This window comes from Macaca thibetana, chromosome 6 (genome assembly GCF_024542745.1).
Source record: "Macaca thibetana thibetana isolate TM-01 chromosome 6, ASM2454274v1, whole genome shotgun sequence".
Lineage (NCBI taxonomy): Eukaryota > Metazoa > Chordata > Mammalia > Primates > Cercopithecidae > Macaca > Macaca thibetana.
Window position 1 is genome coordinate 161,575,836 of NC_065583.1, and position 27,349 is coordinate 161,603,184.

A 27,349-nucleotide genomic window follows, 5' to 3' on the forward strand; every position below is an offset into this window, starting at 1 on the left:
CCTCAGTCTCTCAAGTACCTGAGACTACAGGCACATGCCAGCAGGCCCGGCTAATTGTTGTATTTTTGTACAGATGGGGTTTCACCATGCTGGCCTGGTTGGTCTCAAACTCCTGACCTCAAGTGATCCGCCCACCTTAGCCTCCCGAAATGCTGGGATTACAGGCATGAGCCACGGTACCCGGACTGTTTGCACACTTTCCTAGAAGTTTCTGCCTTCATAAACATCCCATAGTGTTCCTTTTGGTGTTCTTCAAAACTTACACAAATTTTATCACACTGTGATTTACTTTTTTTCACTAAACATTAGATTTTTGAGAGCCACTCAGGATGCTCTGTATTGAACCAATTCATTTATTTTAACTGCTGTGGAGTATTTCTCAAACAAATATCCCATAATTAGCTTGTTCATTCCCTTATGGGGAAATGAACATTTATAGGAATGATTCATTTAGGTTGTTTCCAATTTTTAGCTATTACAAATAGTGCTGCAGTTACTCCGGATCTTCATAATCAGGAAAAACTTTTTTACATTTAAAACACCAACAATATAAACCGTAGAGAAAAAGACGGAGGACACTGCTAAGTCTGGTGAAAAGGACGCTTCCACTCTCCAGACTTGGGTTTCTTGCTTAGGGTCTGGGGGCCCTCCAGAGGCCACCTGCCTCGGGCCCTCTGTGATGCCGTGAAGGTGGTGCGAGGACCCAGAGGTCCCTGACCAGGTGATACAGGAGCTAGAAAGAAATTATTAAAGCAGATAGTAAGAGCAACAGAGCCCTTGGCGGAACCTCCCTTTTTTTTTTTTTTTTTTTTTTTTGTGAGACGGAGTCTCCTTCTGTGGCCCAGGCTGGAGTGCAGTGGCGCGATCTCGGCTCACTGCAAGCTCCGCCTCCCGGATTCAAGCAATTCTCCTGCCTCCACCTCCCGAGTAGCTGGGACTACAGGCGCCCGCCACCACGCCCGGCTGTTTTTTTTTTTTTTTTTTTTTTTTTGTATTTTTAGTAGAGACGGGGTTTCACCGTGTTAGCCAAGATAGTCTCGATCTCCTGACCTCATGATCCGCCTGCCTCGGCCTCCCAAAGTGCTGGGATTACAGGCGTGAGTCACTGCATCCAGCCTTTTTTGTTTTTGTTTTTGAGACAGAGTCTCGCTCTCTCGCCCGGCGTGGAGTGCAATGGAGCAATCTTGGCTCATGGAAACATCCGCCTCCCGAGTTCAAGTTCTCCTGCTTCAGTCCCCCGAGTAACTGGGATTACAGGCACCCCCCACCACGCCCGGCTAATTTTTTTTTCCTTTTAGTAGAAACCAGGTTTCGCCATGTTGCCCAGGCCGGTTTCGAACTCTTGAGCTCAGGCAATCCGCCCGCCTCGGCCTCCCAAAGTGCTGAGATCACAGGCGTGAGCCACCTTGCCCAGCCGGAATTTCCCTTTGAACAAAAACAGTCCCCAAAATTATTTATTTTCTAACAAAGAGTAACCTGAAAAATCAAGCTGTTAACATATATAAGCAAGCTGGAAGCTTGCACCGGTGAACACCGGCTGCTGTGCCAATAGAAAGGGGCTACCTGGGGTCCAGGTATATTCGACATAGAGGCTCCGTCTTCCTTTTGTCACCATGGGTACAGTAAAGAAACAGGCAGTCAGGCGTGGTGGCAAAGGCCTGTAATCCCAGCACTTTGGGAGGCCGAGGCAAGTGGATTACCTGAGGTCAGGAATTCAAGACCAGCCTGGCCAACAAGGCGAAACCCCATCTCTACTAAAAATACAAAAATTAGCCGGGTGCGGTGGTGGGCGCCTGTGATCCCAGCTACTCAAGAGGCTGAGGCAGGAGAATGGTTTGAACCCGGGAGGCAGAGGTTGCAGTGAGCCGAGATCACACCACTGAACTCCAGCCTGGGCAACAGAGCGAGACTCCGTCTCAAAAAAAAACATGGCTCCAGCCAGGTGGAGAATCCGTCTGCATAATAAAGTATCAGGGTGAGGGTGGCTAAGTTTTCACGCCCTATGCAAATGACATACCTAGCCCTAACCAGTTTTTCACACCCTATGCAAATGGCGCACCAGGTCCAACCAATCTTTTGTGCCCTATGTAAATCAGACACCACCTCCTCAAACTCATCTATAAAATGCTCTGCATTTCACTGCAGAAGCAGCAACCCATTTCTCTGGGACCCCGGTCTGCCGCAAAGAGCTCTTCTCTTTCACCTATTAGACTTCTCTGAACCTTACTCTTTGTGTGTCTGCATCCTAGTTTTCTATGGCCATGAGACAACAATCTCAGGTATTTAGCCCAGACAACGACACCGCTTCCCAGGCACCCTCCAATCTGCCCTGCATCTTTACACCAGAGCAGTTTTCCTGCTATGCCTCCTCCAGAAGTAGCGAACATTCATTTGCATAGCATGCTGAACACAACCACCTTATAAACTTGTTTAATTCTCACAACAACCTTATGACTTAGTACCATGGTTATTCTCAATTTTCACTTGGGGGAATGAGGCGTGGAGAGGTTAGGTAACTTGCTCAAGGTCACACAGCTGATAAGAGGCCAAGCTGGACCCAAACCCAGACAGTGCGACTCTAAAGTCCACACCCTGAAATCCTCTGCTGCCTCCTATCCTTATCTCATTGCCCTCTTTATGGCCTCGCCTCTCCCCTGCCTCAATGGAGAAAAGTGAGACTGTCCTGGGTCAGGACTCTGACTCTGTCTCAAAAAAAAAAAACTGGGCATGGTGGCTCATGCCTGTAATCCCTGCACTTTGGGAGACCCAAGCAGGTGGATCACCTGAAGTGAGGAGTTGGAGACCATCCTGACCAATATGGTAAAACACCGTCTCTACTAAAAATACAAAAATTAGCCAGACGTGGTGGCACGTGCCTCTAGTCACAGCTACTGGGGAAGCTGAGACAGGAGAATTGCTTGAACCCAGGAGGCGGAGGTGGCAGTGAGCCAAGATTGCACCAGCCTGGGTGACAGAGCAAGTCTCAGTTTCAAAAAAAAAAAAATTTTTATATATATATATATACATATATATATATTCCTGGGTCATTCTTTCCTTTGACAGCCAGAGTCCTTGTCTCCTTTTAATTACTGAAACAGTTACAGATGTGAAATGCCAGCAGATTTGATACTTGACCATTGGTAATTTTAACTTTATATGGCTCAGAAAAAAGCCTATACATGATGTAAAAGACTATACAACAGACATCATAAGCCCATTACATGGCAAAATCGTTTCAGCTGCTATAATCACATACAATCTGCTGTTGCTCTAAAGCTTGTTACCTCATAAAGGCGGTTTTTCTTTTTTAATTTTTGCACTACTTAGCAGCGAATGGTAGTTATACTATCATGATGGTGAATACTACTTGCTAGAAAGTGTGTCAGAGTTTCTTGGGAGCAATGATTCATGACTCACCCAAGGGGCAATAAAGAAGAGATCAGCCACACACCAAGCCCTTTCTGGGGTCATGGTACGTGGATAACTACATTATATTCTGTGATCTACTGCATTATACAGGGATTATTTTTTTTAAATTTAATTTTATTTTTTGAGGTGGCGTTTCATTCTTGTGACCCAGGCTGGAGTGCAATGGCTCGATCTTGGCTCACTGCAACCTCTGCTTCCTGGGTTCAAGCAATTCTGCCTCAGCCACCTGAGTAGCTGGGATTACAGGTGCCCACCACCACGCCCAGCTAATTTTCATATTTTTAGTAGAGACGTTCTTTCACCATGTTGGCCAGGCTGGTCTCAAACTCCTGACCTCAGGTGATCCACCCACCTCGGTCTCCCAAAGTGCTGGAATTACAGGCGTGAGGCACCGCGCCCAGCCATACAAGGATATTCTTTTTGCAGTCGTGAATACAAGATCAATTCTGTTGTGTAGGGCTGAATGTTGTGAAATGTGTGTAAGAAAAGGATTGTAATTACCTGCATTTATCACGTCAGTCATTCTAATCATCAGACAATGATATGAACACAGTGAGAAAGACATCCCTCATGACTCTATTCTTCCTGAAATAGAGAAACGATAAGAATTCCATCAGCTCATCTGCCACTCCATGTGGAAATAGCCCATTTCTGATGACGTTGTGGGAGTTTTGCTTTTTGGTTTCTGTGTTTATTTCGGTTTGGGTTTTTGCTTCAAGGTAGATCAACAGGTAAAATCTGGTTTCCCTATCCTTTTATTGTCTCTTTTTGCACTTGTTCAATATGCCTCTGGACATCCTCTTCATGTAAGACTTTCTCTCACTACCCCGTTCTCTCAGCTAAATACCCTTGGCCTTCCTAGGCAGTGCTCTGGTCTCCCCACACCCAACCCCCTCACTTCCTATCCATGCCCCTACACAGAAATTCTGGCTGCCTTACTCAAATCCTTCAGAAATGTGTGCTCCCCAAGCAAGAGTCTCCTATCATTTCCAAGAAAATTAAGTCACCTGTGTGCTATGGTCTGAATGTTTATGTCCCCACAGAATTCATATGTTGAAACCTAATCACCAAGGTGATGGCTTTAGGAGGTGAGGTCTTTGGGAGATGATGATGTCATGAGGGCTCCACCCTCAGAAACGAGATTGGGGCTCTTATAAAAAAAGGCCTTGACTGGGCACGGTGGCTCACACCTGTAATCCCAGCACTTTGGGAGGCCAAGGCAGGTGGATCACCTGAGGTCAGGAGTTCCAGACCAGCCTGACCAACATGGTGAAACCCTATCTCTACTAAAAATACAAAATTAGCCAGGCATGGTGGCACATGCCTGCAATCCCAGCTACTTGGGAGGCTGAGGCAGGAGAATCACTTGAACCCAGGAGGCAGAGGCTGTAGTGAGCTGAGATGGCACCACTGCACTCCAGCCTGGGCAACAAGAGCAAAACTCCATCTCAAAAAAAAAGAAAAAGAAAAGAAAAGCCGGAGGGAAGCTGTTCACCCCTCCTGCCGTGTGGACACCACAAGGCGGCACCACCTTTGAAGACGAGATCGAGCCCTCACCAAACACCAAAACTATGGGCGCTTTGATCTTGAACTTCCTAGCCTCCAGACCTATGGGAAATAAATTTCTGTTGTGTCAAAGCACTCAGTCTATATATCTTGTTACAGCAGCCCAAAGGGACTGAGACAATGTGCCAGTGGGAGAAAGGCACACAACACCCACATCCTCTTCCCATCCAAGTCACCCTAGCAGGGTGCCCATCTGAACAGAATTTTTTCAAAGATGAAGCCCTCAATCATTTTGTTTAAATAAAAGGGGAAGTCCTTTCATGAATTTTAGGTCCTATTTTCAAGGGCTACTCAAAGTAAGCTGGGCACAGTGGAAAGGGTGATATTTATGAGCAGGAATTGTTATTGCAGTCTCCACTAAAATCATCCATTAAAGGCACCTCCCTGTTTGCTCTCAGAGACCCAGGACTTTATTGCTTCCTCCTTTCTCCACAGCAATCGTTCTCAGGCATTGGGATTCCACAGTAGTCTAAAAAAAGTGGGATTTCAACTCAGTATGATAAGTTTATTTTGCCAAGTAAGAGCACTTAAAAACAAAAACAACAACAAAAAACTATGAATTCCTATCACCATTATTTCATTTATTTATTTATTTATTTTTGAGATGGAGTTTCACTCTGTTGCCCAGGCTGGAGTGCAGTGGTGTGATCTCGGCTCACTGCAACTGCCTCCCCACCCACTTCCCAGGTTCGAGCGATTCTCCTGCCTCAGCCTCCCAAGTAGCTGGGATTACAGGCACCTGCCACCACACACCGCTAATTTCTGTATTTTTAGTAGAGACAGGGTTTCGCCATGTTGGCCAGGCTGGTCTTGAACTCCTGACCTCAGGGTATCACCATTATTTCATGAAAGGAAGGGTCACTTGACTCTCAAAAATGAATGAACATGATCTCGTAGTTAAGGCAGTTATTTAATTTAATAAATGTAATTTTATGGGTGTGTGTTTGTTTTGAGATGGAGTCTCACCCTGTCACCCAGGCTGGAGTGCAGGGGCATGATCTCAGCTCACTGCAACCTCCACCTCTCAGGTTCAAGTGATTCTCCTGCCTCAGCCTCCTGAGTAGCTGGGATTACGGGTGTGCGCCACCATGCCCAGCTAATTTTTGTAGACCTGGAGTGTCTATGAATATGCCAGACATTCTCTAAGACCCCTGACTACAGGGGCTAGAGTCTCCTTTTTGCCTTCAAGGAGATTACGCTCTGAAGGAGAACCATAAAAGGGTGGCCAGATACAGGGAAGCCAGAGTTAGGATACAGGCAGACACTGGAGGCCAAGGAGATTATAGAGCAGAGGTCCCCAACCTTTTTGGCACCAGGGACCGGTTCCGTGGAAGACAATTTTTCCATGGACGGAGTAGGGGAGGCTGGTTTCAGGATAAAACTGTTCCACCTTGGATCATCAGGCATTAGTTAGATTATCATAAGAAGCATGCAACCTGCGTCTCTTGCATGCACAGTTCACAATAGGGTTTTCACTCCTATGAGAATCCAGTGCCACCACCGATGTGAAGGAGGCGGAGCTCAGGCGGTCATGCTCACTTGCCTGCCACTCACCTCCTGCTGTGTAGCTGGGTTCCTAACAGGCCACAGACCAGTACAGGTCCACAACCCTGGGCACTGGTGGTCCCTGTTATAGAGGATTGAGAGTTAGGAAAAGAAAATAGAAAAGGAGAGGCCTCTCAGAGGAGGTGGAATCTAAGGAAAATCTTACAGGACACAAGACTAAAACAAAACAAAATTATCAATTAGGCTTTCAGATGAGAATCAGACCAAGTCATACTGCCGTACCTAAAACGTGCAGATGAAAGTCTGGCAGACTAAACTTCTTTCTGTAATCCTGGGTCACCGTGTTAACTGCTTGAAGAAATGGCTTTCCACAAATCTGTAATTTTCCTTTGCCTCCCTGGCTCCTTTCTATATGAGTTGCTTTAAGGAAATTCTTCTCTGTCAATTCTGACCCGAAGAAGATGAAGCCGGGTGAGGTGGCTCATGCCTGTAACTCCAGCACGTTGGGAGGCTGAGGTAGATGGATCACTTGAGGTCAGGAGTTTGAGACCAGCCTGGCCAACATGGTGAAACCCCGTCTCTACTAAAAACACAAAAGTTAGCCGTGGTGGCACATGCCTGTAGTCCCAGCTACTCTGGAGGCTGAGGCAGGAGAATCGTTTGAACTTGGGAAGCAGAGGTTGCAGTGAGCCAAGATCTCGTCACTGCACTCCAGCCTGGGTGACAGAGTGAGACTCGGTCTCAAAAAAAAAAAAAAAAAAATGAGCTTTCAGTGAAAAAGGAGAGAGAAGTCACAGCTGATAGCTTTCAAGAAATCCTGGGCGTAGAGTATTTGAATGACTGAATCCCAGGTGCTACCTCGCTCCTACCACTCACAGTGTGGGCCTCTGAGCTGCAATATTGGTATCATCTGGGAATTTGCTAGAAATGCAGAATTTTGGGCCCTGGCCAACAGTGGCTGAATCAAAGTCTGAATTTTAATAAGATCCTCAGAGGATTGGGAAATCGATTAGGGTTTGGGAAGCGCTGCCCCAGCCCAATTCTTGTGAAAAAAGTCAACAACTGGACTGGATATGACGGACATCAGAGCCTTGGTAGTGATTTGAAATTAGTTTACATTCATCTGATCGCATTCATTGCTCCTCTAGATGTCTTAAAGGATAATGATGATGGAACAGCGAGAAGGGCTCTGCCCTAGAGGTATCTGACTTAAAATTGCCCTATATTATGTTACAAAAGAGTTTAATAACATTTACTTGGATCTATGCCCATGATCTTAGTTGTATTTCCAAACAACCTATAATTTCTGGGGCTTTGTGTTTTTATTTATTTATTATTTTACAGAGGAGCTCAGAGACATTAGGGGACCTGCTGGGCTCACACACAGTAGTCCAGGGCTCCTTCCTCAAGCCGAGCAGCCCGCCATTTGCCACGGCTGAGAAGATGGTACCACCTGTACCACTCGGACGGCCCGTGGCCCAGCACCAATCAACCGCGTAATCTGTGGCTCTTATCTCCAGACCCTTCTTTTTCCTTTCCGTTACCAGCAGCCTCGTTCAATCCACAGTTCCTAAACTGCCAGATAGGCCTACTCCTTGCTGCTTCCAATTCTTTACCCTGTAAATCCAGTTCACACATAGCCTCCCGAAGCCCAGCTTGAGACCCCCTCATGAACTAGCTTAGAGACATCAGAAGCCATTAACACGGTCCCATCCCGCAGGCAAGGACTATGGGATTCATCCTTGTATTCCTCACAAGCCTACTGGATGCCTAACGGAGGAGACAGGCTGAATATCCAGGGGTCCTAATGAACAGATGAGAAAAGCTACTGCAGTCTCTGAGCAAGAGACAGAGGCAGCCAAACAGGAAGGACTGCATACATGGACTGGAAGCATCCTGGTGGAACAGAGGGCTTGAGACTCACTGGCCAAAGATACGAGGAGCCAGACCAGGGCTCCCGCTTCTTCCTGTAGCTGGGGAGCTCCAAGGGTGAAAAACTCAATGCTGAAATGGTACCGGGTGGGAAGACAGGCATCCTGGCTCAGCACGGAGAGGAGGGAGGCACTGACATTTGTGGAATCATGTACGCATTGTGCAAGGGGTTCCACATTTGGCACCTCTGATTTCCCAGGGACAGGATATTCTGAGGTCAGGATTAGGACTCACTTACCACAAGTTGAGACTGAGGCTAGGTTAAGGATAATCGCCAAGGTCTTGCAGCCAGCCAGTCGTTGGTGGAGTCAGTTTCCACCCAGGTATGTCTGATCCACACATTCTCTTTCCACTCTGCTATTGCCCCAGATACCTGCAAGGAGGGACCACAAAGTGAACCACCTCGTTCTCTATCTCTCATTTGTTTCTCTAGACTACTTAAACATGTATGATATTCTGTTGAATGTGGCATTGTGTGCAAACATTTAAGAAGTGGACATCAGAGGAAGACCACACCCCAAACCTCTAATTCCTTCCCACCACCTTCAGGGGTAACATGGTATAGCGGGGTGGAATGGGGATCCACTATGGGTCACCCCAATAGTGATCCATAAATATGTGTCCCCAAAATACGGTGACCTCAAAACATATATTCAAATCCTAAGCATCAAAACTTGTGAATGTGATCTTATTTGGAAAATGGTGTTTGCAGACATAACTAATGATCCCAAAATGAGACCATCCCAGATTTAGAGTGGGCCCTAAATCCAGTCACAGTGTCCTCATCAGAGAAAGGCAGAGGCAGATTTAACACACAGAGAAGAAACCATAGAAAGACAGAAGCAGAAACAGGATTTCCGTTGCCACAAGCCAGGGAATGCCTGCAGCCACCAGATGCTGGAAGAAGTAAAGAAAGGTTCTCTCCTGGAGCCCTTGGAGGGAGCAGAGCCCTGCTGATTCCTTGACTCCAGACTTCAGACCTCCAGGTGACGAGAACCTGAAATCTTGTTGTTTTAAGCCCCCCAGGGTTTGGTAACTTGTTGTGGAAGCCGTAGGAAATGAATTTACACTGCAATTAAGAATCTTGGCAGGCGCAGTGGCTCAGGCCTGTAATCCCAGCATTTTAGGAGTCAGAGGTGGGTGGTTCATTTGAGCTTAGGAGTTTGAGAACAACCTGGGCAACAGGGCAAAACCCCGTCTCTACCAAAAATTAGCTGGGTGTGGTGGCATGTGCCTGTGGTCCCAGCTACTTGGGAGGGTAAGGTGGGAGGGCTACGTAAACCCAGTAGGCAGAGGTTTCAGTGAGCCAAGATCACACCACTGCACTCCAGCCCGGGCAACAGAGGGAGACTCTGCTTCAAAAAAATTAAAAAATATATATATATATTTTGTGTTATAACTATCATCTAGAAAACTGTATTGGCACCAAGGGCCTATAAAACCTATTCTCAATCCATTTGGCTTTGGATTGGGAAACCCAGATTCGAAAATCTGTGTTCAGATTATTGAGACATTTTAAGAACATGCAGTCAGAAACTAAAATATAAAGTAGGGCAATTCATTCGCTACCTTTTTTTTTTTCCTGAAAATAAGAAAATTCCTATTCATGCAGAATATTTTGCAGTGAATAGATAGCATTGTTTAGGAATGAGGATTATTTGTGCTGTTCCTATTGTAACCTAATTAGCTTTTCTTTAATGTGCATTAAGCATACAAGAGACAAAATGAGAAAGAATAAACACGAAGAGCTTAGGTTTTACCCACAAATCTGTTTTGTAGCCTGCAGTCTGGCAGAAAAGCCTACAAATCTCCCACTACATTTTTTGGTGTAAAAAAAATTTATTTTCAATCTTCTTTTCCTCTCTCTCTCTCATGCTAATAAGAAATTTTTAAAGCAATCGTGAGCTAAAACCAAAGGTAAGTGGTAAGGCAGGCTTCTCCTAAATGCTCTCCATTATCCTCTCTCTGGCCTCATTTCAAATCATTCTCTGAAAATTCGGCAGGAATCTATCATCCTGCAAACGGAGGTGAAGTAAGCTAGGCTTCTTCCCTAGAGCACTGCTGCTGTTTACCTGGGAGTTCAGGTAAAAAGCCCAGGACTCTACAACTGGTAGTAAGAAGGGAAATGTGTGTCTCCAGAGTAACTCTGGGCATGAAGCTGGCAGCCTCTGATACATATATTATATATATATTATAGATATATATATATATGCATTACCTCACATACTTACCTTTTTTTGTGGTAAGAACATTTAAAATCTCTCTCTCTTTTTTTTTTTTTTTTTGAGACGGAGTCTCACTCTGTCACCCGGGCTAGAGTGCAGTGGCGCCATCTTGGCTCACTGCAACTTCCACCTCCTGAGTTGAAGCGATTCTCCTGCCTCAGTCTCCTGAGTAGCTGGGACTACAGGCGCACACCACCATGCCCAGCTGATTTTGTTGAATTTTTAGTAGAGACGGGGGTTTCACCGTGTTAGCCAGGATGGTCTCGATCTCCTGACCTCGTGATCCTCCCACCTTGGCCTCCCAAAGTGCTGGGATTACAGGCATGAGCCACTGTGCCCAGCCCTAAAATCTACTCTCTTACATACTACATTTGTTATTAACTGTAGTTACCGTGATGTACAATGGATTTGCTGAAATTACTCTTCCCATTCAAGTGAAGCTTTATGTCCTTTGACCAGCATCTCCCGAGTCTTCCCCACAATGGTAACCACCAATCTCCTCTTTAGTTCTATGACTATGACTTGTTTATATTTCACATATAAGTGAGATTATGTGGTGTTTGTCTTTCTATGCCGGACTTATTTCACTTAATATAATATTCTCCAGGTTCATCTTTGTAGCAAATGACAAGATTTTCTTCTTTTTTAAGGCTGAATAGTATTCCACAGTGTTTGTATACCATATCTCCTTTATTCACTCATCCATTGATGGACACTTCGGTTGATTTCATCTCTCAGCTATTGTAAATAGTGCTGCAATGAACATGGGAGTGCAGACATCTCTTTGATATACTGATTATATTTCCTCTGGATAGATACCCAGTAGTGGGGGTGCTGGATCATATGGTATTCTATTTTTAATTTTTTGAGGAGCCTCCATAATGTTTTCCATCCAGGCAAGTTACTTAAGCCTCTCTGAGTCTTGGCTTTCTCCTCTGAAAAATGAGGAAAATGGCTGGGCACAGTGGCTTATGCCTGTAATCCTAGCACTCTGGGAGGCCGAGGCGGGCAGATCACATGAGGTTAGGAGTTCAAAACCAGCCTAGCCAACATGGTGAAACCCTGTCTCTACTAAAAAATAAAAAAAAAAAAAAAAAAAAAAAAAAAAAAAGGCCAGGCATGCTGGTAGGCACTTGTAATCCCAGCTACTTGGGAGTCTGAGGCAGGAGAATTTGCACCCGGGAGGCGGAGGTTGCAGGGAGCTGAGATCATGCCACTGCACTCCAGCCTGGGGAACAGAGTGAGACTCCATCTCAAAAAAAAAAAAAAAAAAGAAAGAAAGAAAGGAAGGAAGGGGCGGGGAGAGAGAGAGAGAGAGATGAGGAAAATAACAGTGTCTACCACATAAGGTTTTGAGACGAATGAAATTCACATTGCTAAACCATGTGGTCAATTCTCAGTACTCATCATACTCAGCTTATGAGTGCACTTGTTCCATTTGCTATCAAAATAAGCACTCTCTTCTGGTTTCCTCCCCTCCTTCAACTCCCTTCAGTATCTGCCCCTTTCCTATGTGTGAAGCTTGGAGTACCGAGAAGTTGGTTCTTGGACCTCACGTCTTCCTCCTTTGTTGGTCATCCAGGCCTCTGACCTCAGGGACCACATTTCTGCTAATGGCTCCTAAATCTCAATCTCGAGCCTCCCCTCTGAGCCCCAGACTAGTTTAGCACTCAGCTCTGTCTATGACATCTCCACCTGATGTCTAGAGAGCAGCACAAAGGCAGTATATCCACTCCAAACGCTTGATTTCCATTTCCAGATCAGCTCCTCCGTCGGGCACTCATGTTAGAAATGGTACCCCTAGTTTGAGCTCCAGCCAAAAACTTAGATGACATCCCTGACTCTTCTCTTGCTCTCATACCACATTCAAGTCTATCAGCTATTTTGCCACCATCATAACTCCAGAGAAGATCCCAAACCCACCATTTCTCACCTCCTCCAGTTTTAGCTCAAGCTTCATGCCATCACCATCTGTTCCTCAACTATTGGAGTAGCCTGTGAACCAGTCTCCCTGCCTCCTCCCATCCCTTCCCCAGCCTCTTCTCCACCAAGCAGGCAGAGTGATTCCTTCAAAGATAATCTCAAAATATGTCCCTGCTCAACAATCTCTAGTGGCTTCTCCATTTCACTGGGATCCCTAGCTACCCCATGGCCTTCATCCCCTACCATGCATTGTGAAGCCCTTCCCAGGCTTAGGGCCTGTTGTTGACTGCCTGCAAAGCAGACAGATACCTACTCAACAGAGTGACCTCCCCTGGGACCCTCTGGCCCCCTCTCTCCCATGCTCAGATTTATTTTCCTTCTTAGCACTCATCTCCTGGGCATTACGTACGTATTTGTTTGTTGTCTATCTCCCTACTGGAATGCAAACCCCACAAGAGCAAGGACTTTGTTTTATTTATTGCTGTGCCCTTGGTACCTGGAATGCTGCTTGACACATTAGTAACTGCTGAACAATTGGATGAATGAACGAGGTAACCCTGTCAAGCATCCAGCATAGTATGGCACGTAGCATATAAGTACTACCTGTTGCTGTGCTCGTTCTTATTTTTATTACTAATTATTATTTGTCCAGGAACTTTACACATCCTGCCTTTCCTCCTGGCCCTTCACCCATGTTAGCTTTTTCACTTTCATGCCCAATCTTCTCCACTGGGACTCCAAGAACAATAAGAAGAAAGAAATAGAGATTATTATGGCAAGAAATAATGTTACTGGCTAGGCCTCCTATATTGTTACTGAGTCTGCTTCTGCCAGATACACACAAAAGGTGGGGTGAATGTTGGACTCAATAGATGCCAGGATCACTATCAAATAACCTGAATGTACTTTTGGGGCAGGCACAATTCAAATACTGTGTTCTATGATCTTTTAATAGACCAGCCCAAACTTAAATATTTCTGCCTCCAATTACACCTCCCAGACTGACTCTAAAAAGTAGCAAAAATTGTACTTTTTGTTCAGAAAACACCATCAACCTTCTCTGTAATGACTATTATGCTGTTTTGGAGATTGTACATATTTAAATATATGAAATTTTGTGGGAAAAGGGTAAGCCCTGGGGAAATCAAGCCAAATAAACTTGTGCTGTTATTTTAATTGGAAACTGGGATACCAATCTAACTTGTTCTTGATTACACAAGTGTTGAGACTTGTGCTAAATGTTCTTCATGGATTCACCAAAGAGAGGTGGGCACACACTGAAAACATCACTGTAAACATGTTTTAAAGGCACTGTATTAGTCTGTTCTCACACTGCTGATAAAGATATACCTGAGACTGGGCAGTTTACAAAAGAAAGAGGTTCAATGGACTTACAGTTCCACATGGCTGAGGAGATCTCACAATCATGGCGGGAGGCAAGGAGGAGCAAGTCATGTCTTATATGAATAGCAGCAAGCAAAGAGAAAGAACTTGTGCAGGGGAACTCCTCTTTATAAAACTATCAGATCTCGAGAGACTTATTCACTATCACAAGAACAGCACGGGAAAGACTTGCCCCCATGATTCAATTACCTCCCACCAGGTCCCTCCCACAACATGTGGGAATTCAAGATGAGATTTAAATGGGGACACAGCCAAACCATATCAGGCACTTCCTAGAGTCCTTGGAAAACACTAGAGCAAGGACACGGTGCTTTTCTTTGCTTCTGAGATGAGGCCTCCGGCAATCAGTTCCCCTGGCCTGGTTGACAGCCAAGCCACCTCAAGATAAGAGCTGTTGGTTGGCAACATGCATGGATACCTGTTATGTGCAGACAGCTCTGGTGACTGGAGTCAATGGGGTTAGTGTCAGGTTTAAGCCAAACGCCCACCTGTGGCCCCAGTGCTGTGGGAGGGAATTGGAAAGTTATTGAATCAAAGCCTAAGAGGACTGAGTCTCAGTCCAGACCGGCTGAGCCCCCATCCACCCCAAGGGCAAACACTCTTTTGGAGACAAACTGGCAGGATTCTTAGACAGAAGGCGACAAAAATCACTGACTCAGGGAAACCAGACCCTCTCTGGAGGGGCTAAGCCTTTTAAGACATGACTGGAACATTCTCGGGTGGAGCAGTTTACTGAAAAACAAACAACTTAACAGTTCATCTCCATCCAAAACAGGTCTGTCTGTGAGCAGCCCGGCCATGGCCTCCAGCTCAGGTCTGGCCACACCCGAAGGCTCTTCCTGAAGCTCCTGTCTTTACCTTGGCCATGTGGACCACATCCTGGTTTGTCCCGATTCCTGACCTGCCCCTGCCTGCCTGCTGTCCTACCTCAGTCTAAGTGGGGACTGCCTTGCAAAGCAGTCCTTGTTTCAGGGCACCATAGGTGGTGGTAGGGTCACCACTTATCAAGCCAGTAGTCACGGTGGCAACATGACCCCATCCCCTGACTCAGGCTCTCTTTTGCTGACAAATAGACCTGGGAGAAAAGGCCCTAATATCTAAGCTCAGACGCTATAGGATGGGCATTTTCTACCTCCTGTCTAGACCACACAAGAAAAGGCACCCTGCACCAGATGCCAGCTGTTCAGAGGTAAGGTGCCCACCCCGGCTCACTCAGTTGGGAAAGGCCCTCTATCTGGCACTCGGAGAAGCTGGCTGTGCCTTTTCCCATGGGAAGGAGCAGAAGAATATGTAGCTGAGAGAACTGATTTTGGAATTAGACCTAACATCCTATTTCTACCATTTTCAACTGTGCAGAAGCCCAGGCCTGCCCAATGGGCGGCCATGAGTACTTTTCCATGTTTCCATTTCCTGGCAACAGGAAGTGAGGTGCAAGGACTCAGCCCTGCCAGGCCACCCTCTCCACACACACAACTGCCAGAGAAAGGGTCCGTTGCGCCTGGATTCAACTTCCCATGGGAAAAGGCACGGCCAGGGTCTCCGGGTGCCAGACAGAGGGTCTTTGCCAACTGATTAAGCCAGGGCAGGCACGTGGCCTCTGAATATCTGGCACCGAGTCGCGGGGTGCCAGGCAGCCGAGCCCAAGGTGCTTATTCTCCTGGGCAAAGCCACCCTTCCCTATGAAAGCAGACATCCTGGGTGGGTCCCTCTAGCAGAACATGACCCCATGGTGTGTGCAGCTGTGCCCCAGTGCAAGAACAACTCACCACGAGATGCAGACAGAAGAGAAAGCCTGTGCAGACACACAGGGTTTTGAAGACCTAGTCGGAAAAAAGAACGTAAGATATCTCATTGATATTTTTATATTGATTACATGTTGTAATAATAATAATGCCTTGGATATATTAGGTTAAACAAAATCTATTAAAAATCAATTTCACCTGTTTTGTTTTATTTTTTTTTTTGAGATGGAGTCTCACTCTGTTACCCAGGGTGGAGTGCAATGGTGCAATCTCGGCTCACTGCAACCCCTGCCTCACAGGTTCAAGTGATTCTCCTGCCTCAGCCTCCCGATTAGCTGGGACTACAGGTGCCCATCACCACATCCAGCTACTTTTTGTATTTTTAGTAGAGACGGGGTTTCACCATGTTGGCCAGGCTGGTCTTGAACTCCTGACCTCAGGTGATCTGCCTGCCTCGGCCTCCCAGAGTGCTAGGATTACAGGCATGAGCCACTGTGCCTGGCCTGCTTTACCTTTTTAATGAAGCTACTTGTGATAGGCTAAATAATGGTATCCAAATAGATCCACTTTCTAAGCCCTGGACCCTCATGTTATATGGCAAAGGGGTCAATACTCCCTTATATGGAAAAATATGGCACTGTCTATGAACCCTGGTGCCAGGACCCCAGTATTGCTTACAGTGGCTAGATATGAGTTACTGAGTTCAATTGTCTTCTGTTGGGGAAAGAGAGAGTACATTTGGGATTGTCTCTCAAGCTGGACTACTCAGAGTCTCTTTTGTTGACATGTAGACCTAAGGGAAAAAGGGACCTAATATCTAAGCTGAGAAGCTATTGGTTGGGCATTTTCTACCTCCATCTGGACCAGACAAGCAACAGGTAACAGGCAGGAGGTCAGGGGGAATAGTAATTAGAGAGGCAGGGCAAGTCCTAACAATAGCTGAGTCTCTAGTACCAGTTCCTTCCTAAGGCCACTTTGCCTTTGATTTGGGTTCTGTGGAACATACTATATCTTCATAATAAATCCCTCTTTTCAGGTTAGGCTAGTTTAAGCGGATTTTTCTTAGATTCTACCAAAAGAATTCAACTGAGAGACCTTCTCATAGATGAGGTGTGAGGAACTACTATACTTGATATGAAAAGTAGATTGGAAACCATGCAGTGCCCTAGAGAGGCTAGTTGCACAATTATGATCAAGGCAGCCCCCATCACTGCTCTAGCAGTGACTTTGCCCCTGCTCTGAGGAGCCCTAATCCCACTGTCTCTTCTCCAAAGCCTGTGGCACAGGCCCCTGTCCCAAACTATTCCGTTTCCTCATTTTTTGAGAAACCACCCACATAGCTGCTGTCCTTCCAGGAATGCTTTGCCTTTTCTTCTCTCTCTCTCTCCTTTCTTATTTCTTTTTCTTTGGACAGAGTCTTATTCTGTTACTCAGGCTACAGTACAGTGACACAATCATAGCTCACTGTAACCTTGAACTCCGGGGCTCAAGGGATCCCCCTGCTTAGACCTCCCGAAGTGCTGGGATTACAGGTGTGAGCCACTGCACCCAGTCCTTTCTGTCTCTTCTTAAAGCACAGGATATACCCTTGGACTAAATCATCTCTAAAATTCCTTGCAGCTTTGCTCTTTTGTGATCCTGAGTCTCTTTCATGGTCTGCTCAACTCCTCTGATCAGATTCATTACTGGGTGATAATGAACAGTCCCTCCCTCGGGGAGTTGCTCTGAAGATTGCACATCACAGCACATGTGAGGTGCCTAACAACATTCCTGGCACATGGAAAATGCTCAATCCAGGAATAGCTAATAATTATGATTAAAAAATAAAATAAAATGGGCAATGCACACTCCAATCCCTCCCTCATCTTTTTGTTTAATATCCTTTTTTTAATTTTTAAAAATAGAGATGGGGTTTCACTATATTGCCCAGGTTGATCTCAAACTCCTGAGCTCAAGTGATCCTCCCAGCTTCGCCTCCCAAATTGCTGAGATTATAGCCATAAGTCACTGCACCTGGCCCCTCCCTCATCCTTATGGATCCTTCACTAGCTGTCTGAGCTCTAAATACACAGTTCCATAGTCTTATCCCCCAGTACCCTCACTGAACCCCTGAACTCCCTCTTCAAGTTCCCTTTCTCTCTAGACCACCAATGTTTTGGCTTCTGCTGGGATGCCCCTCCACTGCAGTGGGCTGTGAAATTCTCTGCAAGGTTCTCTGCATAGAACTTACACTCAATTAGCCAGGCACGGTAGTGGCCGCCTGTAATCCCGGCTACTTGGGAGGCTGAGGCCGGAGCATTGCTTGAACGCGGGAGGTGGAAGTTGCAGCGAGCCAAGATCGCGCCACTGCGTTCCAGCCTGGGTGACAGAGCAAGACTCCATCTCAGGGAAAAAAAAAAAAAAAAAAGAACTTGCACTCAAGAACTCATCTGTGGGCCTCGCAGAGGGATCAGCCCTTGGAAATGTCTTTTCTTCCTTGCCGTCTCAGCTGTGGATTCTACCAGCCCTTCTAGGTTTGTTTAGCTTCTCTTTAAATCCACCGATGAGACCAGAAAAAGGTTGGTTTCGTTTCTATCACATTGAGCTTCGACTGAGAGATCATTTTTCCTGGGTTAGAGGTACCATGTGAAATAGTATATGCATACATAATACCGTACATGCATAGGGACTATATAGTCCATACAATAGGAGGTTCTTTGTACAACTTGCATCAGAATCTCCCAGGGTGCTTGTGAACACACAGCTTCCCAGGACTTACCCCTATTCCACCATGTGAATCACAATCTCTGGGTAAGGGCTGAGACTTTGCATTTTAAGCATACTAAATTTAAAATGCCCTGGCACGGTGATTAACATTTTTTGTCATGTATATCTGGGTTGAAGTACCAACTGTGCTGCTTGTTAGTTGTGATATCTAAGACGGTTTACTTAACCTTTGTGTTTATGCTTCTGTTTTCCTATCTCCCTCCCCTCAAAAAGTAAAAGTAGCAAATTCATAGGATTACTTTGAAGATTAAATGAGATGAGACTGTATCCTGTGGCCTTGCTAAGCTCATATATTAGTTCTGGTAGTGTTCTTGTTGAAGCTTTGAGATTTTTCTATGCAAACTATCACATCATCTGTGAACTAAAAGATTACTTCTTTCTTTCCACTGTATATGCCTTTTATTTCTTTTGCTTGCTTGATTGCATTGGCTAGGACTTCCACTCTGGTGTTGAATAGGAGTGTTGAGAGAGCTCATCTTGCACGGTTCCTAGAAGTCTTAGGGGGTCATGTTTGGTTTGCTCAGCACTTTTTACCCAGCATTTTGCACCATGTCTGGCACACAGTAGCCACTCAAAAGAGATTGCTAAATGAATGAAAACAAAGTTAACCAATTTATATGGAGATTAAAAATGACATTGGTTTCATTGGCAACATTGTCCAACCAATCAATTTATTGAGTCATATGCAAAATTATGAAATAAAGTAGGGGGATACCATCTTGAAATCAGAAATATTTTCAAGCATAAAAATCCTCTGGTTGGGGGGTAAACACACTTAGGGATAAGCTACATGCTTAATGTAAAGGTAAAATAGGGGCTGGGTGTGGTGGCTCACGCTGGCAGAATTTTGGGAGACGGATGTGGGCAGATCAACTGAAGTCAGAAGTTTGAGACCAGCCTGGCCAACATGGGGAAATCCTGTCTCTATTAAAAATACAAAAAATTAGCCAGGCTGGGTGGTGCACACCTGTAATCCCAGCTACTCAGGAGGCTGAGGCAGGAGAATTGCTTGAACCTGGGAGGCGGAGGTTGCAGTGCATCAAGATCACACCAGCCTGGGTGACAGTGTGAGACTCTGTCTCAAAAAAAAAAAAAAAAAAAAAAAAAAAAAAAGAAAGTAAAATCTACTACTTGTTTGATTAATTCATACCTACTAAAATATAATTAGTAACACTGAAAACAAAACAGATTTGATTTAGAATGCAGTAACAATTTAAAGTACGATTGTCTACCTTTTCTCTGGGATAGTAAACTCTGAAAAACAAGAGAATCTGATTTTCATATATTCTCAAAATGCTAAAGATGTCCAATTAGTATTAACTACATAACGGAAACGATAACATACTTGCCAGCTTGGAGATTAAACATAAAAACACGGCTGGGTGCAGTGTGGCTCATGCCTGTAATCCCAACACTTTGGGAGGCTGAGGTGGGCAGACCACAAGGTCAGGAGTTCAAGACCAGCCTGGCCAATATGGTGAAACCTCGTCTCTACTAAAAATACAAAAAAAAAAAAAAAAATTAGCCGGGCCTGGTGGCAGGTACCTGTAGTCCCATCTACCCCGGAGGCTGAGGCAGGAGAATCACTTGAACCTGGGAGGCAGAGGATGCAGTGAGCCGAGATGGTGCCACTGCACTCCAGCCTAGGTGACAGAGTGAAACCAAAACAAACAACAACAACAAAAAAAACCACAGACACACACAAAACATAAAACACTCAACTCAAAACATATTATTTAGTGTCTATTACTGCCTTAGGGATACAGGAGAAGGAGGGTGAAAGGAGATGTAACAGTACTCTAAATCAGCTGTCCCCAATCTTTTTGGCACCAGGGACCAGTTTCATGGAAGACAATTTTTCCACTGACTGGGGGCAAGGTGGTTTCAGGATGATCCCAGCGCATTATATTTATTGTGCACTTTATTTCTATTATTATTACACTACAATACATAATGAAATAATTATATAACTCACCATAACGTAGAATCAGTGGGAGCCCTGAGCTTGTTTTCCTGTAACTAGATAGTCCCATCTGGGGGTGATGGGAGATAGTGATAGATCATCAGGCATTAGATTCTCAAAAGGAGCCCATAACCCAGATTCCTCACACGCACAGTTCACAATAGGGTTCACACTCCTATGAAAATCCAATGCCAGCTGGGCGCAGTGGCTCACACCTGTAATCCCAGCACTTTTGGAGGCCGAGGTGGACAGATTACGAGGTCCAGAGATCGAGACCATGCTGGCCAAAATGGTGAAACCCTGTCTCTACTACAAATACAAAAATTAGCTGGGCATGGTGGCAAGCACCTATAGTCCCAGCTACTCGGGAGGCTGAGGCAGGAGAATTGCTTGAACCAGGGAGGAGGAGATTGCAGTGAGTGGAGATCATGCCACTGCACTCCAGCCTGGTGAAAGAGTGAGAATCCATGTCAAAAAAAAAAAAAAAAATCTAATACCACCACTCATCTGACAGGAGGCAGAGCGCAGGGGTAATGTGAGCAATAGGGAGTGGCTGTAAATACAGACGAAATTTTGCCTGCTTACCCACCATTCACCTCTTACTGTGCAGCCCAGTTCCTAAAAGGCCACAAACCTGTACCTGTCCATGGCCCAGGGGTTGGGAATCCCTTCTCTAAATAGTTCCAACCTCAGGAAATGTAATATTCTTTGGTAGATATCAGACTTATACACTAGAAATAGAAATGAATACAGCCCTGACTCTGACTGCTAAAATATTAAACGGAAGAGAAGTGACCAAAGTGAGCTAGAATTACCCAGGAAATCTTTATGAAAGAAATGATATTCCAAAAGATCTTTAACAAATTTAAAAAGAGAGTCTTTTTTTTTTTTTTTTAACAGTTTGCGTTCCAATAAGCCAAATGTACCAGCTTCTTTGTTTTTCAATGGATTGGTGTGTCCATTTTTTCTTTCTTTTTTTTTTTTTTTTGAGATAGAGTCTCGCTCTGTGGCCCAGGCTGGAGTGCAGTGGCACGATCTTGGCTCACTGCAAGCTCTGCCTCCTGGGTTCACACCATTCTCCTGCCTCAGCCTCCCAAGTAGCTGGGACTACAGGCGGCCACCACCACACCCAGCTAATTTTTTTTGTATTTTTAGTAGAGACAGGGTTTCACCGTGTTAGCCAGGATGATCTCAATCTCCTGACCTCGTGATCCACCCGCCTCGGCCTCCCAAAGTGCTGGGATTACAGGTGTGAGCCACCGCACCCGGCCTGGTGTGTCCATTTAATACAAGAAAATGGAAACTGAACAGCCAGAGGAAACCTTCCCTAACACTGAAATCAACGGTGAATTTGGTAAACGCCCTGCAGAAGATGTGAAAGACAAAAAAGCATTTAAAGATCTAGAAATACTGATGAGATGGTTGAATTAGGCATTTTGCTTCAGAGCAAGAATGCTGGGGCAGTGACCGGAAAAGGAAGCAAGAATATTAAGGCTCTCCATACAGACCAGTGTTTTAGTCCCAGACAGCAGTGGCCTTGAGTGGTATGTCCCAACAGTTTATGCCTCACTGCCTGATTAGAAAAAGAGAAATGTATTTTATTACCTACCTTTTATATAATTAAACAGTATCTCCTTTAGATGGTGGAAAAAAAATTTAAAAAGATTTTGAATAGGTGGCAAAGATAATAATGTAATCTTTATTAAATATTTTTAATTACAGGCATTCTATCTTATTCTGGTCATTTAAACAAAACAATCAGAAGTTTAAGAAAGAGGGAAAAAGGGGAACAAAAAGTAGTTTTATTTTAGTCTTAGTTGCAGCTCATTTCACTCTCCTCATTAAACATTGCCAGACCTGAGGTTTGCAGAGCCAGGATGTATTACGTACATGTTCCCCTTTTATGTTGCATCATTATGAGCCAAATATAAGTCAGTAAATTATCAAATGCTTACCCGTATAAAGTACATTACTTCAAGAATCCTGAAAGTCAGTTCATGGTGGTGTCATTTCTGAGGGGCACAGGCAGAATCTATCCTAAAACTTACTCTTGTTTTTTAGGCCGCTTTTCAGAGGAAGGAGTGAGTTAGTAGTTACCAATGCACAATGCCACCAGATTACATAGTTACCCTGGCAAGAGTCTCTCCAAACGGTTTTATTCTCTAGCAGTTACAGAAAAATCAAAATTTATCAAAGTGCATAAGGTATATATCTGTGCTCCGATTTAAGCTGCCTTAAATTCTTTCCTCAGAGTAAAAGGGGACTATGTAAGAAAAACACTTGCGTGAAATGTATCTGCTGTCAATTTTTCTTTGATTTAATTTTATTTTTTCAACATGTAAAACATGAATGTTTCCAAAGCCAAAATGAGATTCTAAGGTACATTCAGAGAAATCATTCTTCCATCCCAAATCCAACCTGTTCTCTTCCTTCTCTCATAAACATTTAATTAATTTTTGGCTTATCCTACCAGTGTTTCTTTTCACAAATATAAGCAAATTCACATGCACACACACCCCCACACCCATATTCATATTTCTCTCCCTTTTTGCCCCCAAAATAGCATAATACCATTTTATGGTTTGGCACCTTGCTTTTCTCACTTAACAAAATATTCTATAGATTATTCCATATAAGTATATAGAATTCTTCCCCATTCCTTTTTACAGCACACATTTGGAAGCATCTGTGTGGTCCCTTTAAAAATATTATTAAGGAAGTCATTAAAAGTGAGAACTATAACTCTTGGCAGAATTTAGCTAGCTAATTCTAGCTTATCTACAGCAAACGACAGTTTCAGGATCATTTATCCATTCCCCTCACCTCCTACCTCCACTTCTGGCATGTGCTGAGAGTACAGAAACTGACTTTAATAATTAGCCCAGGCAAATTACATGTAGGCTTTGGGCTGGAATAGCAAAAGTAAAACTTAACAATTGGGAGGAAGCAAATAACTTCTCTTTTTGCTGTCTTGGAATCTGGCAACTGGGCAGAAATAATGACTTTATCAATAGGATGATGCTCATATGAACACAATTAAGTAGGCTGAAATCGTAGACTTCTCCTTACCACATCCCCAAAGAGACATGGAGCAAAATTATTCGAGGCCCAAATATAGAACTGTGAGGCTTAAATTTATACCTAGTCTACCCTATATTGGAGGTTTGCGACTCAAAACTAGACACCAATCTGTAGGACTAAGCCTTCCATCGAAGTTATTAAATAACTTGGCTACACTAAATACACGACATTGGATCACTGCATAAAATCAATGAAGATAACCCTGTTGGGTCAAGCTTACACAGATCAATATGGCATCTGCTCCCAAATCATGTTCACTGCTACAATCCCAACTTGACATCATTGGGTTCCTCAAGTCAAGGAGGTCTGAGTTACAGAGTTCGAGAACTGGATAACCTTAAACATGATCTTTTATTTTGCCCTTTGCTGCAGATGTGCCTTGGTGATGGGTTGCAGGGGGTTACTTGAATCCATTCATTTAAGATCAATTTCAGAGAAAAAGGTAAATTAGACATGTATGTAACTTTTAGTCTTTCTTTCTGCATAAGCTCCTTTAAAAAATTAGAGTTAATAATTTTAGGCACCCAAATGATATGGCTGGTTATTTATGAAATTGTTTTGCAAAGAGTAACTTTTTCCATGCTCTGAAATCAGTGTTACCTTGCACTTCCAAAAGTTTTATAATTTTTAAAAACTTGATAAAAATAAACATATATGCCCACTGTGTTAAACACAGAAAAGTATACAAAGGAAGGAATAATCAGCCATATTCATACCACTCAGCAATAACTATCCACTGTGAAGAGTTGAGCATATTTTCTTCCAGCATTTTTTCTACATATACGTATATTTTCTTACACTATTGAGTGTAGTTTGTAAATCTTTTAATGGTTTTTGACCAAAAACCATCAAGTCTAAGACTTTATAAATAGAAGATAAGGCTGCACCTTCCAAAAGAAAACACCTAATGATTTGGGGATGTCTTTTTGGCTTCTGGGTAATTAAAAAAATTTCCTACTCATTCTCATCACTTACATTCTTAAGTTATCTTTTCAAACAACAAAGTTTAAAAAGAGAGGCCGGGTGCAATGGCTCACACCTGTAATCCCAGAACTTTGGGAGGCCGAGGTGGGCAGATCACCTGAGGTCAGGAGTTCAAGACCAACCTGGCCAACATAGTGAAACCCTGTCTCTACTAAAAATACAAAAAACTAGCCAGGTGTGGTAGTGCATGCCTGTAATCCCAGGTACTTGTGAGGCTGAGGCAGGAGAATCGCTTGAATCTGGGAGGTGGAGGCTAGAGTGAGCTGAGACAGCACCATTGCACTCCAGCCTAGGTCCAGCGACAAGAGCGAAACTCCATCTCAAAAATAAAATAAAATAAATTAGACAAATAAATAAATAAAAAGACAGAGGGAGAAGGCAACATTTCGCGTTTGGGTCAAGATGGCTAGCAGACTGGCTACCGCAGCACCAGACAGGTAGCTGGATGGTATTTGAAAACGGTATGACAATGCTGCAGGATTTGAGAAACTAGAGTCAACGTGAGATGAGACGATATATGAGGAGGAAGATGTAAAGGAAGCCATAAGAAGGCTTTCTAATGGCAGGATGTTTCACACTGGACCTGACTAAGAGACAGCAGATCTTGCCTTAAGAGCAGCGGACCAAACATGAAGAGAATAAATTCTACCATGAGCCATAACTGAAAGCGCTTACTTGGGAAAGAAAAGAATGAGAAGAATGGTCAGAGAAGTCATCACATATTTGAAGTCTGGATGCAGCTGTCCTCCAAGTATTTTTATGAAGATGGTTAAACCTGAAACATATAATTTCAGAATTATTTGGTCTGCCAATGTTTTACTTTAAATAAATGTCTATTGTAATCATTAAAAAAACAAAAAATATAAAGAGGAGCCAAAACTCTCTTTGACATCTGTTTCAGATTTTGACTGTGACAAAAAATAATGAAATGTCTCATTCGTTTCCATGTTGCCATAGTCTTACTGAAATTCATAGGCCTTTAAAATCTAAAAAGGGCTCTTTGCCATAATCAGAGATGACACTTCCAAATCACTCATTTAAAAAATGCACTTTTAGAACACTCAAACAAGGATGATGACCTTTCATTGATTCACTGGAATTTTCTCACCATTGTCCCTAAAGACCAAAGGTGTGCGTTTGCATCAGGCAGCCGGGGCTGTGGCGGTCCTTGTCCAGAGACCAAAGAAAGCAAACTGGACTTGATTGAGATCGATCTAGGACCTCATCAATCCCACATTCTAGACAAAGGTCAGTGTAATTAGATTGCTCTAAGTAAAATGAGCCCGTGAAACCTAGAATAATAGAATGATAAACCATGAGGTGATATTTGTTTTAGGGGGGAAAAAACCTCTTTCCCAGAGAATTCCTTTAAATAACAGGCTCCCTTTTTGTATATTTAGGTTACATTCAAATATATTAAAACACACCTTTCAAGAACTTGCTCCTGAAGATAGTCCTGTCCACATGAACCTCCTGTTTTGCTGGGAAATCTTTTAAATACAGTATTGCTATTTGACACACTTAACGCAATAAATACTTATCAAAGTTTAACTTTAATTATAGGGAATGTAATTTGAGGTTACATCAGAGCTACAAGGTAAATTAGCTTCCTATTTCTCAAAGTCTGCTCAAATTGTGTGGAATTTCAAAAAAGTATTTTAAAAGGATGTAAAATATGGAAAATTTATTATTTTTTGAGAGGTGGTCTCACTCTGTCACCCAGGCTCCAGTGCCATGAGTGAGGCTGCAACCTTCATCTCCCGGGTTCAAGTGATTCTCCTGCCTCAGCCTCTCGAGTAGCTGGGACTACAGGCGCTCACCACTCACGCCCGGCCTATGGAAACATTTAATACGTTGAAAGTAGTTGGGAAACACCTGAACCCAGGATATTAAGGTCTCAAGCTCACTATTTACAGAAGCTTTACAAAGCTAAATGGTGAGTTAACAGGTTCATTCTAGGTACAAGATACTTTCTTACTTTTAACAATAAATTACTTCATTATGTTTATTAAATGCAAAGAGATGTGTGTGAGAGCGGGTACAAAATAATAAGACCATGATAGGCTACATTCTATGCATGCCCAGTACAAAATGAAAATGCAGAGACCCTTGTTCAAATTCAAGAGTGCGTTAGTCCTTTTAAGTGCGGGCCCTTTCTGACTGCACAGATCGCACGCCTGTGAAGCCAGCCCTGCCCAGAGTCCCTTTTCCTTCACCGGGTCCTCCTCCCTCGCGTCACAGTGCTGGGGTGCGGGGATGGATGCTGGCGTTGCTGTCACACTGCCGAGCTTTAGGTCAAACTCTCAGCACCGCAACTAGTTACCCTGAAATCACTAGGGCCCGGTATTACAAAACAGAATACACTTCTTTCTTTCGTCCCCTTTACTTAAAAGAGATGATAGGCTTTACGAGTTATTTTTAACAGCGCCTTTTTACAATGAAAAGAATTCGGGAGTACCGTTTGCAAACTGCAGCAGACAGTTGTCAGCGCCCCAGAAGGCGGCCGGCCCCAGCCTGGGAGCCTGCGGGGACCACTCCCTGCTGCCCTGGAGCATGTCCCCCAGGGACACAGGACACCGTTGCCCCTGGAAACCCTGGGGGACTGGCTCCCTCCTGGCCACCTTTCCTCGTTTCTTTCGCCCCCGCGGAGCGGCACCTCCATACCTCCCGGGCCGCTAGTCCCCCAAAGCAGGCCCCAGCCCCGGCGCAAGCTGCCTCCTCCGCAGTCCCCGCCAGCCGCCAGCCCGGCCACCGCCGGACGGCGCCCTTCTCAGCCCCGCGCCCCGCGCCCCAGCCCTCCTCGCGCGTCCGCGCCCACGTCGCTTGCC

At 44.4% G+C, this 27,349-nt stretch overlaps 1 long non-coding RNA gene across 5 annotated transcripts in view; it reads right to left on the reverse strand.

The window, feature by feature from the left end:
* The window catches only part of LOC126957188 (uncharacterized), a 57,612-nt gene extending 30,430 nt beyond the window's left edge, over positions 1–27,182 (reverse strand). The window contains exons 1-5 of one of the 5 annotated variants that reach the window (XR_007726682.1): positions 25,949–27,182; positions 21,965–25,296; positions 15,752–15,805; positions 8,672–8,806; positions 3,931–4,014 (exon numbers count right to left, since the gene is read on the reverse strand). This is a non-coding gene — a long non-coding RNA (uncharacterized LOC126957188). Of the gene's footprint in view, positions 1–3,930; positions 4,015–8,671; positions 8,807–15,751; positions 15,806–17,957; positions 20,939–21,964 lie in introns of those variants that run through there. The other 4 variants (XR_007726681.1, XR_007726685.1, XR_007726684.1 and 1 more) reach the window with 4 other exon arrangements.
* Between the last annotated feature and the right edge of the window lie 167 nt (positions 27,183–27,349).